General features: G+C 40.9%; 1 pseudogene; it reads left to right on the forward strand.

Annotated features, from left to right (window-relative positions):
- Window positions 1-6,039: 6,039 nt before the first annotated feature.
- LOC134496710 (uncharacterized) lies at window positions 6,040-8,216 on the forward strand (annotated as a pseudogene).
- Window positions 8,217-18,516: the final 10,300 nt, after the last annotated feature.

Below are 18,516 nucleotides of genomic sequence, written 5' to 3' on the forward strand. Positions count from 1 at the left end.
CCTAGAAATACAAAGTCTTTCACTGCTTCTACATTTTCTCCCTCTATTTGCCAGTGATCAATCAAGCTGGTTGCCATAATCTTGGTATTTTTTAGGTTTAGCTGCAACCCAGATTTTTCACTTTCTTCTTTCACCTTCATCATAAGGGTCCTCAGTTCCTCTTCGCTTTCAGCCATCAAAGTGGTATCATCTGCATATCTGAGATTGTTAATGTTTCTTCCAGCAATTTTAAACCCTGCCTTGGATTCCTCAAGCCCGACACATCACATGATGTGTTCTGTGTACAAATTGAATAGCTAGGGTGAGAGTATACAACCCTGCCATATTCCTTTCCCAATCTTAAACCAATACATTGTTCTGTGGTCTGTTCTTACCATTGCTACTTGGTTGCTATACAGATTCCTCAGGAGGCAGACAAGATGACTTGGTATTCCCATATTGCTAAGAACTTGCCACAATTTGTTATGATCCACACAGTCAAAGGCTTTAGAATAGTCAATAAATCAGAAATAGATGTTCTTCTGAAACTCCCTGGCTTTTTCCATTATCCAGCGGATATTGGCAATTTGGTCTCTAGTTCCTCTGCCTTTTCTAAACTCAGCTTGTATGTCTGGCAATTCTTGCTCCATGAATTGCTGAAGTCTACCTTGCAGGATCTTGAGCATTACCTTACTGGCATGTGAAATAAGTGCCCCTGTTTCATAGTTTGAACATTCTTTAGTGTTTCCCTTTTTTGGTATGGGGATATAAAATGATTTTTTTCCAATCTGATGGCCATTCTTGTGTTTTCCAAATTTGCTGGCATATCACGTGCATTGCCTTGACAGCATCTCTTGCAAGATTTTGAACAGTTCAGCTGGGATACCGTCATCTCCTGCTGCCTTGTTATTAGCAATGCTTCTTAAGGCCCATTCAACCACACTCTTCAGGATGTCTGGCTCTAGCTCACTGACCACACCGTCAAAGCTATCCCTGATATTGTTATCCTTCCTATACAGGTCTTCTGTATATTCTTGCCACCTTTTCTCATCTCTTCTTCTTCGTTAGGTCCTTGCCATCTTTGTTTTTGATCATACCCATTTTGGCCTGGAATTTACCTCCAATGTTTCTAATTTTCTGGAAGAGGTCTCTTGTCCTTCCTATTCTATTGTCTTCTTCCACTTCCGCACATTGCTTGTTTAAAAATAATTCCTTATCTCTTCTGGCTAACCTCTGGAATTTTGCATTTAATTGGGCATATCTGCCCCTTTCACTGTTACCTTTTGCTTTCCTTCTTTCTTGGGCTACATCTAGAGTCTCAGCAGACAGCCATTTTGCCTTCCTGGTTTTCTCTTTCTTTGGGATGATTTTTTGCCACCTCCTGAACAATGTCGCGAACTTCTGTCCAGAGTTCTTCTGGGACCCTATCTACTAAATCCAGTCCCTTAAAACTATTCTTCACCTCCACTGCATATTGATTAGGAATATTGGTGAGCTCATATCTAGCTGATCTGTGGGTCTTCCCTAATCTCTTTAGTCTGATCCTAAATTGTGCAATAAGAAGTTCATGTTCTGAACTACAGTCAGCTCCAGGTCTTGTTTTTACTGACTCTATAGATGTCTGCCACCTTTGTCTGCAAAGGAGGTAGTCAATCTGATTTTGGTGTTGTCCATCTGGTGAAGTCCATGTATAAAGCCATCTCTTAGGTTGTTGGAAGAGAGTGTTTGCAGAGTGAGTTTTCTTGGCAAAATTCTAATAGCCTATGTTCCGCTTCATTTTGTTCTCCCATGCCATGCTTATCTGTAATTCCAGGTGTCATTTGACTGCCCACCTTAGCATTGCAGTCTCCTGTGATGAACATAATGTCTCTTTTAGGTGCGTTGTCCAGTCCTCATAGAACTGATCTACTTCAGCTTCTTCAGCATCTGTGGTTGGGACATATATTTGGATCACTGTGATCTTAGATGGCTTGCCCTGAATTCGAATTGAGATCATTCTATAATTTTTTTGGATTGTATCCAAGCACTGCTTTAGCCATTTTATTATTAATTATGAAGGCTACTCCTTTTCTTCTGTGGTCCTCTTGTCCACAGTAGTAGATCTGGTGGTTATTTTATGTGAAGTGGCCCATTCCAGTCCTTTTCAGTTCACTGATGCCCAAAATCTCTATCTTTAATCTTGACATCTCACCAATAACCACATCCAGTTTGCCCTGGCTCATAGATCTTACATTCCATGTTCCAATGGTGGGTTGATCCTTAAAACATCAGATTCGCCTTTCACCACCAGCACTGTCGGCCACTAGTCATCCTTTTCGCTTTGAGTCATCACATCTGGAGCTAGTTGAACTCATCCTCTGTTCCTCCCCAATAGCATTTTGACCATCTTCCGACCTGGGAGTCTCATCTTCTGATGGTATACAGACATATCTCTGGTTGTACTGAACCATTTAGTTTTCAGGGCAAGAATGCTGGGTTGGGTTGCCATTACCTTCCCCAGGGATCACAATTCATCTGACCTCTCTGTCATGATCTTTCCTTCTTGGTTGGCACTTCACAGTTTAGCTCATGGCATCATTGAAGTGCTCGAGTTCCAGCACCATGACAAGGTAATGATCCTTTGCTGAAGAAACATTTGTATATGACAATTTAAAAAAAAAAAATCTGAATTTGTTGTGCACAAAATTCAAGCAATTAAAGAAGTTTAGTAAAATAACATTCTAGCTCCCTGTTTCTCTTACCCTGGGATTACCATCTCATTTCTTTACCTTTGTACCATTTTATCTCCCACAAAATCTGTGCCACATGATTGAGGTGGAAGTATGTTGATGATGTAAGAAGAAGAAGCAGATCCTTTCCCCCTTTCCTTGAGAATGAGATCAATATGGATATGAACACTCATTTCATGCTACAGGAACATTAAAAAATAATCTAGTTTAAACAGCAAAGAAGTTATAGCAACAAGCTCCTATTATATTTGTTTCTATTTATATTATTTTCAATAATACTGTCTAGCTTTTCTGACAGGTTTTAATTCATTAAAATCTGATGCAATAATAAACTGAAATAAAAAAAAAACCCCATTGTATTTGAAATATGCAATAAATATGCATGAAGAGAAAAAACAATGTTCCTTTGAGTCCACTATATCCCAAATAAGTAGAAGAATGGCAGGTGGATAATATCAGTACCAGTCTCGTTTTCCAGGAAAATGTTATTAGAATAACAATAAAATGACAATAAAACAATCATTTATAAATATATGTTTAAATTCCAGACATGGATGACTGTTTTAAATGCCCAGAAGTTCAATATCCAAGCAAGGACCAAGATTTGTGTATTCCCAAGAAAATAACTTTCTTGTCTTATAAAGAACCGGTGGGAATAAGTCTATTGATTTTGGCACTTTTCCTTTCTCTCTGCACACTTGTGGTGCTGGCAACATTTCTGAAGTATCACAATACTCCCATTGTCAAGGCCAATAACTGAAATCTCACCTACGTTCTACTCATCTCCCTCCTCCTCTGCTTCCTTTGCTCACTGCAGTTCCTTGTTGCCCCTGATCATGTAATATGTCTCCTCCAACGAATTAGCTTTGGCATCATCTTCTCAGTGGCTGTGTCTTCTGTGCTGGCAAAAACCATCACTGTGGTTCTGGCTTTCATGGCCACCAAGCCAGGATCCAGGATGAGGAAATGGCTGGGAAGAGGACTGGCTACCTCCATTGTTCTTTCTTGTTCCCTGATTCAAGCAGGCATCTGCACACTCTGGTTATTCACATTTCCACCTTTCCCTGATGTTGACACCCATTCAGAAACTGAGGAAATCATCCTGCAGTGCAATGAAGGCTCAGCTACCATGTTCTACTGTGTCCTGGGCTACATGGGCTTTCTGGCGGCTGCCAGTTTCACTGTAGCTTTTTTCTCCAGGAAGCTCCCCAGCAGTTTCAACGAGGCCAAATGTCTCACGTTCAGCATGCTGATCTTCTGCAGTGTGTGGCTCTCCTTTGTTCCTTCCTACCTGAGCACCAAAGGCAAATACATGGTGGCTGTGGAGGTTTTCTCCATTTTGGCCTCTAGTGCTGGGTTGCTGGGCTGCATATATTTCCCGAAATGTTTCATAATTATTCTTAGGCCAGACCTAAACAATAGAGAAAAACTAATAAAGAGAAAAAGATAATAATATGCAACCCATCCCTATTTTTATTAATATTATCTTTTAGTATTATTTTTAAAAAATCTCTAGTGTTTTAATCACTGACTTTGAGGAAGCAGAGATTCTTAGGACTGTTTTCAGTATAGGAGCAAAGGGTGGTCAAATCAGCCATCATTCATTTAAAATTGAAAATCTGAGATGTGATGAAGGCTATTTAAGATTGCACCTCAGATTTTTAGGGAAACCTGAATGTATTCAATTGCTTAAAGAATCAGAAGATTCTTGAAAGATTGAATCAGAAAAAAATAAAGTTTGTTCATAGTGGATAATGAGGAAGCATGAAAATGGCTGATGGGTAAGTTTTTAGACTGCTATCGTTTAGGCTTGAGCTGAACAACAGGGAGAAATTCATAGGATAGTGATTAAGGCATCAGGCTGGAAACCCGAAGACCATGAGTTCTATTTCCACCTTAGGCATAAAGCAAGCTGGTTGACCTTGCACCATCAGTTTCTCTCAGCCCTAGGAAGCACTTCAACCCACTTTGAAAAACTTTCCCAAGAGAACTGCAGGCAGTCTTCAAGAATTGGAAATGATAGAATGGATAAAAACAACAACAGGGAACAATTAAGTAAGAGAAAACATCAGTAGCATACACACAAATAACCCTACCTTCACTATTCCTTTTTTGTAATATTCCTTCTTTTTAATTTCAATTATCTTCACCCTTTATATTTGTACGTTGTGGATTTGCACGTTGTTGGTTTTTGTGATGTATGTGTTGAACACAGATTTTTTGGAAGTATTCTAGCTCAGTATAAGTGTAGTAAATCTCTATCCATCAGTCACTCTTTGTGTGAAGTTTGTTTTGATAAGGGGTGTGGTTTTATTTAAGTTTGCAGTGTGAGTTTTGAAGTCAAATCAATTTGATTCAAGTTGCTTATACATCTGAGATTCAATTTTAAAAAGTGGAAGCATCAAAATGCCTCAAGTCCTTTGCATTTTGGTACCATGAAATCAATCAATATTTTATTACAGTCACAGACTAGAATTACACATAAAATATAAATTTGTACAAATACAAATAAGCATGCATTAAAATGAAAATAATATTAGTGGTGGGATCATCAGTGGGCAATCAATATCTACCTAATTTTACTGATAGTATAACAAAATTTAGCTACACTCAAAGAAACTGAATCATACTGATCAAATAGCAACAACTGTACATAAAAATGACCAGAATTTCCCAAGTATTTTATCAAATAGGTAGTTATATAATTGGTCCATGAATCCTTATAGAAGGTACAGTATAGCAGGACATGAGCTATACTTTCAATAGCTCCTTGTCCACAGGAGCACAATCTCAGCTCATATGAAACTTTCTTGTATTGGTATTCCTAAACCCAAATAGTGGACAGTGATTTTACTGAAGTCCTTTGCTCACACCCAGTGGTGGTGGTTAGTAAATAATGAGGTATATTATTTTTTGTAGTATGTCGATGAAGATTCTCAGTCATCCAGGTGGAATTGTCTGTCAGTTGAGTCATGGCAACTGGATTTCTTTCCTTTTTGGTAGAAACATTTCACTGCTTGTCCAAGCAGCTTGTTCAGTCTGGGCAAAGGTTGGTAAGGGAACCCCATATATGTCTTCCAGCGTGGCTGCATTGTCCCTACACCTGAATGGCAGTAATTGCTCCAAGGAGATGTGGATTGTCTTTGGGATGTCTTACTCCTAAATCCTTTGTTCATCCCCAGGTGGATCGATAACTGGATCATTATCCAGTTTGGTAACAAAACACAACTGGCCCAACAACACAAAGTGAAGGAGAGACAAACTAAGAAATTTGACATCCTTCTCTCCTGCAGTAAGCAGAAACAAAGAACTGAACAACCTGCTGGGAGGAATGGCAATGACAGGACAACAGAGGACGAAAAGAGAACCTTGGGTTAAGAACCTCTCAGACAGGGAACTCACCCAGCCAGAGAGAGATGTCCTAGCCAAAGGTCTTAATTTTGCCATCATCCCCAAGCAGGTTCTGGTGGTGGAGCTCATTATGGCCACAGAATCTGCCATCCATAACAACAATCTACCCATTGAAGAAGCAGAACAATTCCAGCTAAAAATATCTGCAATGCTGTCCAGTGCTCAACCTCCCCCGTCAACCTCATCACCCAAGAGAGGAGAGCCCTGACAGCCCTCAGCAAAGATTTAAACCATTATGATCCTGCCTGCAGACAAAGGAAGATGCATGGTTGTCCTAAACTCTGCAGACTACCATGACAAAATTACTTCAATCTTGGATGACTACCACACATATGAAAAGCTGAAAAGAGACCCCACTAGCAATTACAAGAAAAAGGTGATAGACAGCTTGAAACAATTGGAACAAGAGGGCTCCATTGATAGGATAACCTACCACCATCTGTATCCTGCATCTATGGACTCCCTAACATCCACAAGGAAGGGACACCTCACAGACCCATTATCAGCAGCATTAATTCAGTAACATATAAAATTGCCAAACATCTTTCACCATACTATCACCTCTGGTTGGATACACTGACTACTACATTCATAACTCAGAAGAATTTGTTGCTAAAGCTAGGGTCCTGAAACTGGATACAGATGAAAACATGGTTTCCTTCAATGCTTCCTCTCTTTTCACCAGCATCCCCACCACTGATGCCCTAACTGGTTAGGAAGAGACTAGAAGAGGACAGCACCCTCAACAGGAGAAACAACCTCACCCTGAACCAGATCTGCCATCTTCTGGACCTGTGTCTCAACACCACTTACTTCTCTTAGAAGAGTGACTTCTACAGACAGAAACATGACTGTGCCATGGGTTGTCCCATGTCACCCATTGTTGCCAACCTATACATAGAAGAAGTGGAAATGAAAGCACTCAGCACGTTCCAGGGAATGGTGCCCACCCACTAGTTCAGATATGTGGATGACACCTGGGTTAAAATTAAGGCTCAGTATGTACAGGCTTTTACAGACCATATAAACACCATAGACACAAACATAAGATTCACCAGGGAAGACACCAAGGACAACAGGCTGGCATTCCTACACTGTGAGATTCTTATTGGGACCAGTGGCAAGCTAGAAATAGAGATTTACAGGAAACACCCCACACAGAAAAAATACCTGATGTTTGAGTCCCACCATCCACTGCAGCACAAACTAGGAGTCATCAGGACATCACTTCACAGGGCAGAAACCATCCCCACCTCCATGGATGCCAAAAAGAAAGAAAACCAGCACCTGAGGACAGCCCTGAAGGACTGTGGGTATGCAAATTGGGCTTTCATTAAATCTGTCATGAGTAAGGATGGCGAGCAGGGGACTCCCATCCAGGCTGTAAAGCGCATGCGTAGCACTGAGGAATTAGGTAGCCATTCCAAGAGACACAGATCGGGCCCGCCTTAACCTTTGGGGTTTATATGTCTGAGTTTTTCCCACGCTTCTTCAGTTTGTTAGGATTTTCCTGTTATGTAGCAGCAATAAAACACTAGAGACCTGTTCCTTGTCTCAGCGTGGTTCCTGGCTGTTAGGACAAAATCTAAGTCTATCCCTTGACCTAAAACAATGGCAGACAGGACTGAGACCCAGAGTCAGTGGAAGAATCTGGTCATTCCTTATATGGCCAGCGTGTCAGAAAGGATAAAATGGATATTTGGAAAACACCACATACCGGTATATTTTAAACCCACTAACACACTGGGACAGAGGCTTGTATACCCTAAGGATCCAACACCGAAACATAAGAGGAGCAATGTAGTATAGGCAATCCAGTGCAGTGAGGAGTGTTCTGAGCTCTACATTGGGGAAACCAAACAGCCTTTACACAAGATGATGGCCCAACACAGAAGGAGCAACACTACAGGACCAGAATCAGCAGTTTACCTTCATCTAAAAGGAATAGGACACTCACCTGAGGATAACAATGTTCACATTTTGGACAGAGAAGATAGGAGGTTTGAGAGAGGGGTTAAGGAATCCATTCATGCCAAAGTGGAAAATCCTTCCCTCAATAGAGGCAGAGGCCTCAGACACAAATTGTCCCCCATTTTTCATGCTGCTCTTTCATCAGTCCCTAGGAAGATTAAGACCACCAGGAAGGCCACTCTTAATGATCCACTTGGTGATGAATAAAGGATTTAGGAGTAGGACATCCCAAAGACAAACCAGACCTCCATGGCACAATTAACATCCATTCAGGTGTAGGGACAACCACCCTGGAAGACATATATGGGGTCCCCTACCAACCTTTGCCCAGACTGAAGAAGCTGCTTGGACAAACAGTGAAATGTTTCTACCAAAAGGGAAAGAAATCCAGTTGGCATGACAAAACCTACAGATTATTTTTTGTAACTTGTATGATAATGGTCACAAGGAAAGTCTGAGTGGAGATGAAAAGGCCCTCCATGGAACAACCACTAGAGAGGAAGAAAGAAGAAATCTCACTTACTCCCACATTGATTAAAGCCATGTTTGAGGAATTAGGATCTAAATTAACCCAGATATTGGATACACAATTAGATACTCAATTCCAGAAATTTGAAAAAACAGATAGAAAAGAAATTTGATAAGGTGGATAAATTTATAAAATAAGTTAATGTAGATGTTAAACAAATTTCAGGAGAAATAAATATTGACAGAGTTCAAACAACTGATAATAAACAACCGGCTTTGTGCCCGGGCCTGGGGCCCTGAGGGTATGAATGGTCCTGTTTCTTGGTTGTATTAATATCCATGCACTGTCCACTTGACAGCCATGTATATTTATTTTGTATTTATTTTATATTTTAACTATTTTAATTGTAATTGTTTTAATTGTTTTATAGTTTTATTGTTGTAAGCTGCCCAGAGTCACTGAGATGGGTGGCTATAGAAATCAAATAAAGAAATAAATAATAAATTGAGATTTATAGATATGGATTTGGAAAGAGCCCTGGATAACTTAGCAATGTTAGAATTAAGAGAGAAGGAATATTCTTCGTGATTAAGAGCAATTCCTGAAGATACAGAAGAAAATATTCATGATAAAGTCATCAAGGCACTGGCATACATAATAGATGTGCAGGGAAATGATCTAGAACATGGCATCGATAAAACATATTGAGTCAGTACACATTCTGCGAAGTTAAGACAAGTCCCAAGAGATGCACTGGTGCATTTCATTAAGAAAACTAAGAGAGATCAAATACTACATTGTCATTACAACAATAAATTAAAAATTAATCAAGCTTATGTCATTGTAATAAAAGAGATCCCACTTAGAATTCGTCGTAAAAGAAAATACTTCTTTTTGACTGATTTATTGAAAGAAAATGGAATTCAATTTAGATGGGAGAAACTAGAGGGGATAATGTTCTTTCACCAAAGGAACTTTTGTTTAAATACAGTACAAAAGGCAAGAGAGTTTTTAGAGAAATTAAAAAAAAAAAAAAAGATTTGCAACAGACATCTGAAGAAAGCACAGGACAAATCAAGAAACAAGCGGGGAAAATAACACAAAATGTATTAGAGGGAAATGAACTGGATGCAATACAGGGGTGCTACAAGTATGCACTTTTCAAAATTATTTAAATAAATTTGGATTACAGATTTTTGACATGGAACATAAATGGGGCAATCTCTCCTCAAAAAAGGAAGAAGATATTTTATCATTTGAAAAAAATAAAAATAAAATATATATACAACCCATGGCAGTGGAGATGTTCCAGAAGCAAGTAACTATTGCTTCTAGGATGATCCTCTGACAAACACTCAGGGTATAAGATTATTAAATTTAGAAGGTCATGACTTGAAATTTGGGTGGCATGCCTATTTGTGTTATAAGGTGACGGCCAATGCAGGGTTTAGAAGTCACTATATTCGGTGTGCCATTCTAAGAATTTGGAATAAATGTAAACCCAGAATATATCCCAAGCTACCTCTATGGGTATCTCCACAACAAGCCTTTCACAGAAAAGAGATGATGGGTAACTACATTTGGATAAGATATAAGGATTTGTTGGAATATTATCAAGGGGACGTTAAATTGAAAACTAGAGAAGATTTGATCACACAAGGTTTCAAGTGCCATTGGTTTCTATATATGCAACTATCAGAAAGATTTAAAACTGATAAGAAATTATATGGATTTGAGAGATAAAACTATATTTGAAACAGAATTATGTTCAAACGATGCTAATCTTAGAACTAAAATGTACAAATTATTGTTAAAATTGGAAACAGAAGAGGAACTAGTAAAAAATTGTATGGTAAAATGGGCATTTTTTTTTCAAAATAACATCCAGCTTGAACAATGGGAAAGTATGTGGTTAAAGGGTCTCAAATTTACAGGATGTTATAATCTTAAAGAAAATTTCTATAAGATGTTGTATAGATGGTATTTGTCACCAGATAAACTTTCTAAAATGTAAAAAGGAGTATCAAACATCTGCTGGAAATGTAAAAGACATGAAGGAAACTTTTACCACCTTTGGTGGCCTTGTAAAACAGTTAAAGAATATTGGATGGACATATACACAACTATTCAAAAAAATTTGAAAATGGACATTCAATTGAGAATGAAATTTTCTCATAGAGGATGATGGACATACGCCTAGAAAAAGTGCATAGCACTTTGTTTCTTTATATTACAATGGCTGCAAGACTGCTTTCGACCCAACATTGGAAAGACCAGGCATTACCCACAGCTGAGGAGTGGTTAAGCTTTCAGAATTAGCAGGAATGGCGAAACTGAAGGTTATTATAAAAGAAAAAAAAATGATAAAATTTAAAGAAGACTGGAAGCCATTAACTGACTTTTTGCATGAAACTGAACACAGTCTAATAGTGACATATGGTTTCAGTGATAAGTTATAATTATAGATTATTGGGAAAAATAGAAGCAATAATATAAATTTAAACAAGTGTTATATGAAATATTTTTTGTATATATCCCTTGTAAAGGAAGTCAGAAGTCACTTTGTTAAATGTCTATATATGTTTGCATTTCTTCTTTTGTTTCTGTTCTGCACCTCTATTCTATTTCTTATACTTTCATCGTAACTTTTCTTTATTTTTAATTTATACATTACAACAATACAAATAATTACATTGTTGTTTATTCGTTTAGTCGCTTCCGACTCTTCGTGACTTCATGGACCAGCCCACGCCAGAGCTTCCTGTCGGTCGTCAACACCCCCAGCTCCCCCAGGGACGAGTCCGTCACCTCTAGAATATCATCCATCCATCTTGCCCTTGGTCGGCCCCTCTTCCTTTTGCCTTCCACTCTCCCTAGCATCAGCATCTTCTCCAGGGTGTCCTGTCTTCTCATGATGTGGCCAAAGTATTTCAGTTTTGCCTTTAATATCATTCCCTCAAGTGAGCAGTCTGGCTTTATTTCCTGGAGGATGGACTGGTTGGATCTTCTTGCAGTCCAAGGCACTCTCAGAATTTTCCTCCAACACCACAGTTCAAAAGCATTGATCTTCCTTCGCTCAGCCTTCCTTATGGTCCAGCTCTCGCAGCCATATGTTACTACAGGGAACACCATTGCTTTAACTATGCGGGCCTTTGTTGTCAGTGTGGTCTCTGCTCTTAACTATTTTATCGAGATTTGTCATTGCTCTTCTCCCCAGGATTAAGCGTCTTCTGATTTCCTGACTGCAGTCAGCATCTCCAGTAATCTTTGCACCTAGGAATACAAAGTCTTTCACTGCTTCTACATTTTCTCCCTCTATTTGCCAGTTATCAATCAAGCTGGTTGCCATAATCTTGGTTTTTTTGAGGTTTAGCTGCAAACCAGCTTTTGCACTTTCTTCTTTCACCTTCATCATAAGGCTCCTCAGTTCCTCTTCACTTTCAGCCATCAAAGTGGTATCATCTGCATATCTGAGATTGTTAATGTTTCTTCCAGAGATTTTAACTCCAGCCTTGGATTCCTCAAGGCCAGCTTGTCGCATGATGTGTTCTGCATACAAGTTGAATAGGTAGGGTGAGAGTATACAGCCCTGCCGTACTCCTTTCCCAATCTTAAACCAGTCTGTTGTTCCGTGGTCTGTTCTTACTGTTGCTACTTGGTCGTTATACAGATTCTTCAGGAGGCATACAAGATGACTTGCTATCCCCATACCGCTAAGAACTTGCCACAATTTGTTATGGTCCACACAGTCAAAGGCTTTAGAATAGTCAATAAAACAGAAATAGATGTTTTTCTGAAACTCCCTGGCTTTTTCCATTATCCAGCGGATATTGGCAATTTGGTCTCTAGTTCCTCTGCCTTTTCTAAACCCAGCTTGTACATCTGGCAATTCTCGCTCCATGAACTGCTGAATTCTACCTTGCAGGATTTTGAGCATTACCTTACTGGCATGTGAAATGAGTGCCACTGTTCGATAGTTTGAACATTCTTTAGTGTTTCCTTTTTTTGGTATGGGGATATAAGTTGATTTTTTCCAGTCTGATGGCCATTCTTGTGTTTTCCAAATTTGCTGGCATATAGCATGCATTACCTTGACAGCATCATCTTGCAAGATTTTGAACAGTTCAGCTGGAATGCCGTCGTCTCCTGTTGCCTTGTTATTAGCAATGCTTCTTAAGGCCCACTCAACCTCACTCTTCAGGATGTCTGGCTCTAGCTCACCGACCACACTGTCAAAGCTATCCCCGATATTGTTATCCTTCCTATACAGGTTTTCTGTATATTCTTGCCACCTTTTCTTGATCTCTTCTTCTTCTGTTAGGTCCTTGCCATCTTTGTTTTTGATCATACCCATTTTTGCCTGGAATTTACCTCCAATGTTTCTAATTTTCTGGAAGAGGTCTCTTGTCCTTCCTATTCTATTGTCTTCTTCCACTTCTGCGCATTGCTTGTTTAAAAATAATTCCTTATCTCTTCTGGCTAACCTCTGGAATTTTGCATTTAATTGGGCATATCTCCCCCTATCACTGTTGCCTTTTGCTTTCCTTCTTTCTTGGCCTACTTCTAGTGTCTCAGCAGACAGCCATTTTGCCTTCTTGGTTTTCTCTTTCTTTGGGATGTATTTTGTTGCCGCCTCCTGAACAATGCTGCCAACTTCTGTCCAGAGTTCTTCCGGGACCCTATCTACTAAGTCCAGTCCCTTAAATCTATTCTTCACCTCCACTGCATATTCCTTAGGAATATTAGTGAGCTCATATCTAGCTGATCTGTGGGTCTTCCCTAATCTCTTTAGTCTGATCCTAAATTGTGCAAGAAGAAGTTCGTGATCTGAACTACAGTCAGCTCCAGGCCTTGTTTTTACCGACTGTACAGATGTCCGCCACCTTTGGCTGCAAAGGATGTAATCAATCTGATTTCGGTGTTGTCCATCTGGTGAAGTCCATGTATAAAGACGTCTCTTAGGTTGTTGGAAGAGAGTGTTTGTTATGCAGAGTGAATTGTCTTGGCAAAATTCTATCAGCCTGTGTCCTGCTTCGTTTTGTTCTCCCAGGCCATACTTACCTGTAATTCGAGGTGTCATTTGACTGCCCACCTTAGCATTCCAGTCTCCTGTGATGAAAATAACATCTCTTTTAGGCGTGTTGTCCAGTAGGTGCTGCAGATCCTCATAGAACTGCTCTACTTCAGCTTCTTCAGCATTTGTGGTTGGGGCGTATATTTGGATCACTGTGATGTTAGATGGCTTGCCCTGAATTCGAATTGAGATCATTCTGTCGTTTTTTGGGTTGTATCCAAGCACTGCTTTAGCCACTTTACTATTAATTATGAAGGCTACTCCATTTCTTCTGTGGTCCTCTTGTCCGCAGTAGTAGATCTGGTGGTCATTTGATGTGAAGTGGCCCATTCCAGTCCATTTCAGTTCACTGACGCCCAGAATGTCTATCTTTAATCTTGTCATCTCACCAATAACCACATCCAATTTGCCCTGGCTCATAGATCTTACATTCCAGGTTCCGATGGTGTGTTGATCCTTAGAACATTGGATTCGCCGTTCACCACCAGCACCGTCGGCCGCTAGCCATCCTTTCGGCTTTGAGCTAGCTGCGTCATCACGTCTGGGGCTAGTTGAGCTCATCCTCTGTTCCTCCCCAGTAGCATTTTGACCATCTTCCGACCTGGGGGTCTCATCTTCCGATGGTATACCGACATATCTCTGGTTGTACTGATCCATTTAGTTTTCACGGCAAGAATACTGAGGTGGGTTGCCATTACCTTCCCCAGGGATCGCATTTAGTCTGACCTCTCTGTCATGACCTTCCCGTCTTGGGTGGCCCTTCACGGTTTAGCTCATGGCATCATTGAGGTGCTCAAGCTCCAGCACCACGACAAGGTAACGATCCTTTGCTGAAGAAATAATTAATTAATAATTACATAATTATTAATTAATAAATAATAATTAATAAATAATTACATACACAAACAAAAAAAAAAGGATGGATTCCTCATTCCTCTGAGGCCTCCTGGATAAATGTGATTTTGTATTAGAATATGTCCACCTCTTTCTATTGTTAGCAATTTTTAAAGAAAACCAACTGAAGTTAATGTGTTCCATGTATATGGGTACTGCTTCTCTACTAGTCCTATTTCCATGACCCAGGAAGATCCAGGGACCTTGCCAATTAAATACTAAAAGAAGTGTTCAAGCCACTTCCTGCCAAAAACACTTCCCCAAACTAGGTAAGAAGATGGAAACCTCAGCACAAAAGACTAGGATTAAAATAGAAGGGAAATGACTTAAACATAAAGGATCACAACAGAAGAATAGGAGAATGCCAACATGTGCTCATAAGGGAACCTCCTGATAACTTAATTAAAAACCCTGCAAGCCGGTCAGGTCAGGAAACCTAAAAGACAAAGGTGAAGAGGCAACACATTAGCAAAACACCCAGAGTCCCTCCTTTGTGGGGGGATGGGCAATGATAAAATTAAATAAATAAGCAAGCAAGATGCATCAGTGCTGAAATTACATCACAATTAAGGTTTTGAAGGCAGATGTATGGCCATGAGGACTGAGGTAATTTTTAAGGGATTGCCGAATTAAAGTCTGAGGTGCTGGAAGAAGTGGACGATTGGATGATGTCCGTTACCAGTAGACTGGATTTACCAATATCAATAGGATTTTCTGAGTCCAGAAACTGATCAGGACGTGCTGAGGTGAATTCGCAAGGCTGCAGTTAGGAATGGTTGTCTCCAGCGCCCTTCTGAATCTTCCTGTGGCTTTTATAGTCTGCAAGATCACACCATTGCCAATTGTGAGCCAATCGGGCTTCTCGTTGCTTGGCTCTCCTTAACAACCACCTTTCTCGAGCGCTGATTGGTGGTGGCAAGCCCGATTCATTGCCTGTTCTCCTCAGTTGCTCTGCTTCTTCCCATTCGAGGCTTTTCTTTGCTTGTAAGACTTCCTCTGTTTTTTCCGCTTGGCTTAGTGGTTTTTTTGGGGCTTGGCTTTGCAATTTTTCCGGGGCTTGGCTTAGTGGTTTTTCCAGGCTGCCCTCTTCACTCTCTGACTCAGTCTCAATCCTAACATATATAGATTTTATTGTATTCAGATTTTTTTACTGCATTTTGTAAGGTAAGGGTTTTATATTTTAATCTTGTTTTATTGTAAGCTGCCCAGAGTCCCCCCCATAGGGGAGAGATGGGCGGTTAATTTATGAAAGAAAGAAAGAAAGAAAGAAAGAAAGAAAGAAAGAAAGAAAGAAAGAAAGAAAGAAAGAAAGAAAGAAAGAAGAAAGAAAAAGAAACCATAAAACAATAGGGGGCGTGACCACAGGAATGCCTCTGATCTTTAGTCAATTACACTCTCTCACAATACTTAGCAAGTGCCCCCTTTCCAGGAAACCAACTGAGCATGATCCAGCTAAGACAAAACATCATCTTTCATGCTCTTTTCATTAACAGCAAGACCCGTGTCCCTATGTAAGACCCTATATCTCATGCTCTCAGACAATAAAGAATCACCTCTATTCAAGCAACTGCCTGGCTATCTTCATTCCTGGCTCGGAATGGACTGGGTAAGATTTCCTTCCAACAGGGGAAAAGCTGCTGCTGACAAGTTGCTGGTTAAGGAGATGACATACCCTACCATATCAAAGGTGTTGTACTTTAGTTCCCTTTACCAATTGTTGAACTTCTCTGGCCCATTTGACTAGAACACGTTGTCAGTACTGGCTCATTCAAGCATTCACACAATGACAGTCAGGAGACCAGGGTCCTTTAACTGTTTTAATGAAGCGAAATGACCAGGACAGAAGTAAAGCTGCAAATGGAGAATTCCCACTAAAACATACATTTAAAACTGCATTCCCTTAATTGCTTTCTTTTCCTTCTTCCCACAAAAGTCTGTCACCCCTCTTCCCATCCAGGTGGTGTTGCTGATGTATCTCTACTGACTGACCTTGATGTGTACCACCATAAATCTCTAGCCATAATAATGCAATTCACACTCCATCCCAACACCCCGTCCAATCTTGTGACAGAGAGTCTGACCCATTGATAAGGAAGTAATGGAAGATGCTCCGATAAGGGGTTCTGTGAACCTTTTGATCAGAGGAATCTGACACATGTCTGGGTTTTCCCTTTCCTCTTTTTCAATTCTATACATGAGTTTTTAGTCATCAGGGATCTTCTGGAGCTTTTGAGGGTAAAAAGAACCCTAAATAGGCTCATTTGTATAGTCTTTTAATTCGATACCATTGTTTCTCCACTTGTCCCCAATTCTTTAATCATGAATATTTCATCCAAGCGGGGGGGGTTTCTATGTGCCATTTTGAAAGGGTGGCTGGTTTCAGGAGGGCACAGTGGAAAACTGGGTGTATGTGCCTTAGATTGTGGGGTAAGTCCAGTTTGAAAGTGACTGGGTTAATAATTTCTGTGATGGGGAATGGTCCGATAAATTTGGGTGCCAGTTTCTTGGAGGGCTGTGGGGATTTGATGAACTTAGTGGAGAGGTAGAGCCTATCTCCCACTTTGTAGTTCGGTTGCGGTGCCCTGTGATTGTCTGCAAACTTCTTGTATGTAGCTTGTGCATCGGCCAGGGCTAGCTGGATGATGGGCCAAACTGTACCCAGTTGAGCTGCCCAGTCATCTGGAGAACAGGGTGGGGTGTCTGGTTGGGGCAGTTCCAGGATTGGCACAAAGTCTGTGCCATAAACTACCTTGAAGGGGGTATGACCTGTGCTTTGGTGTACCGCGTTGTTGTAGGCCACCTCTGCAAAAGGAAGCAGGTCCACCCAATTGTCCTGTTGGTAGTTAATAAACGCCTGCAGGAACTGCTCCAGGGTAGAGTTGAGGATCTCTGTAGAGCCATCTGTGTGGGGGTGCCAAGCCGTTGACATTGCTTGCTTCGTGCCAATGAGGTTTAGGAACTCTTTCCAGAACCTGGAGGTAAATTGTGTGCCTCTATCTGTCACCAAATGGTAGGGGGCGCCATGGATTTTGTAGATATGGGTGAGGAACAGGCATGCCAGCTGCTGTGCAGAGGGGATGGATGCACAGGGTATGAAGTGTGCCTGCTTGGAAAAATAGTATTTTACCAGCCAGATTATGCTTTTCCTTTGGCTGGGTGGCAGGTCGACAATGAAGTCCATGGAAATCTCCTCCCAGGGATGGGAGGGGCTTGCTACTTTCTGCAGCAGTCCTTGGGGTTTCCCCACCTTCCGTTTAGACCTTGCACATGTGGGGCAGGATGTTACATAGTCCTTGATGTCTTTTCTTAGGGTGGGCCACCAGAATTGCCTCCTGATTAAGTGTAAAGTTTTTACAAACCCAAAATGTCCAACCATTTTATCATCGTGGGAGCGGTTTAACACCTCCGCTCTCAATGGTTCTGATACGTATAGGGCTTTTTGTTTCCATGCGAGCCCGTTCGTAATAGATACATGGTGTTGGTTGTTTTGCAACCATGTATCTTTTTCGAGGGCTTGGGCAAGTCTTTGTTGCCAGTCCTGTGAAATTGACCTGCACCTTCTCCCGTTTGCCGGTGGTTGCTCTGAGGCACGTCGGGTTTTAGTCTGGCTGTGTGTGACAGCAGGGTAGCCCAGCTGTGTGTCTGTCCATACAGTCCCCACAATGTCCAGTGCTTGGCCAGCATCTTGAGGTTGTCGGGAAAGGGCATCTGCCAGGAAGTTTTTTCTCCCTGGGATGAACTTAAGTTTAAAATAGAATCTGCTAAAGAATTGTGCCCAGCGTACTTGCTTTGGACTGAGGCATTTCGGGGTGCTGAAAGCCTCCAGGTTTTTGTGGTCAGTCCAGACCTCAAAAGGGCAGGAGACCTCTTCTAGGAGGTGCCTCCATGTTTCCAGGGCTGCCTTGACTGCGAATGCCTCCTTCTCCCACACGTGCCATTTCCTTTCCATTTCCAAGAACTTGAGGGAGCAGTACGCGCAGGGCTTCAGC

This window comes from Candoia aspera, chromosome 4 (genome assembly GCF_035149785.1).
Source record: "Candoia aspera isolate rCanAsp1 chromosome 4, rCanAsp1.hap2, whole genome shotgun sequence".
Lineage (NCBI taxonomy): Eukaryota > Metazoa > Chordata > Lepidosauria > Squamata > Boidae > Candoia > Candoia aspera.